This window comes from Zea mays, chromosome 1 (assembly GCF_902167145.1).
Source record: "Zea mays cultivar B73 chromosome 1, Zm-B73-REFERENCE-NAM-5.0, whole genome shotgun sequence".
In the NCBI taxonomy this organism is placed as follows: domain Eukaryota; kingdom Viridiplantae; phylum Streptophyta; class Magnoliopsida; order Poales; family Poaceae; genus Zea; species Zea mays.
Window position 1 is genome coordinate 277,100,092 of NC_050096.1, and position 1,669 is coordinate 277,101,760.

Sequence of the window (1,669 nt, forward strand, 5' to 3'; positions counted from 1 at the left end):
CCGATGCTTATGTAAGCGATCGGGCCGAATAGATCCATGTGAAGAAGCTCCAGTGGCCTGTCACTTGTCATAATGTTCTTGTGTGGATGATGAGTCCCAACTTGCTTTCCGGCTTGGCATGCGCTACAAATCCTGTCTTTCTCAAAATGAACATTTGTTAGTCCCAAAATGTGTTCTCCCTTTAGAAGCTTATGAAGATTCTTCATTCCAACATGGGCTAGTCGGCGGTGCCAGAGCCAACCCAAGTTAGTCTTAGCAATTAAGCATGTGTCGAGTTCAGCTCTATCAAAATCTACCAAGTATAGCTGACCCTCTAACACACCCTTAAATGCTATTGAATCATCACTTCTTCTAAAGACAGTGACACCTACATCAGTGAATAGACAGTTGTAGCCCATTTGACATAATTGGGATACAGAAAGCAAATTGTAATCTAAAGAGTCTACAAGAAAAACATTGGAAATAGTATGGTCAGGTGATATAGCAATTTTACCCAAACCTTTGACCAAACCTTGATTTCCATCCCCGAATGTGATAGCTCGTTGGGAATCTTGGTTTTTCTCATATGAGGAGAACATCTTCTTCTCCCCTGTCATGTGGTTTGTGCACCCGCTGTCGAGTATCCAACTTGAGCCTCCGGATGCATAAACCTACAAAACAATTTTAGTTCTTGACTTTAGGTACCCAAACGGTTTTGGGTCCTTTGGCATTAGAAACAAGAACTTTGGGTACCCAAACACAAGTCTTGGAGCCCTTGTGTTTGCCCCCAACAAACTTAGCAACTACCTTGCCGGATTTGTTAGTAAGCACATAAGATGCATCAAAAGTATTAAATGAAATGTCATGATCATTTGATGCATTAGGAGTTTTCTTACTAGGCAACTTAGCACGGGTTGGTTGCCTAGAGCTAGATGTCTCACTCTTATACATAAAAGCATGGTTAGGGCCAGAGTGAGACTTCCTAGAATGAATTTTCTTAATTTTGCTCTCGGGATAACCGGGAGGGTACAAAATCTAGCCCTCGTTATCCTGAGGCATGGGAGCCTTGCCCTTAACAAAGTTAGACAAGTTTTTAGAAGGGGCATTAAGTTTGACATTGTCTCCTCTTTGGAAGCCAATGCCATCCTTGATGCCAGGGCGTCTCCCATTATAGAGCATACTTCTAGCAAATTTAAACTTTTCATTTTCTAAGTTATGCTCGGCAATTTTTGCATCTAATATTGCTATATGATCATTTTGTTGTTTAATCAAAGTCATGTGATCATGAATAGCATCAATATCAACATCTCTACATCTAGTACAAATGGAAACATGCTCAACACTAGATGTAGAGGGTTTGCATGAATTAAGTTCAACGATCTTAGCACGCAAGATATCATTATTATCTCTAAGATCGGAAATAGTGACATTGCAAACATCAAAGTTTTTAGCCTTAGCAATCAAATTTTCATTTTCTACTTTAAGGCTAGCAAGAGAAATGTTTAATTCTTCAATCCTAGCAAGCAAATCATCATCATTATCTCTAGGATTGGGAATTGAAACATCACAAACATGAGAATCAACCTTAGCATTTAATCTAGCATTTTCATTTCTAAGGTTGTCAATGGTCTCATGGCAAGTGCTTAGCTCACTAGACAATTTTTCACATTTTTCTACCTCTAGAGCATAA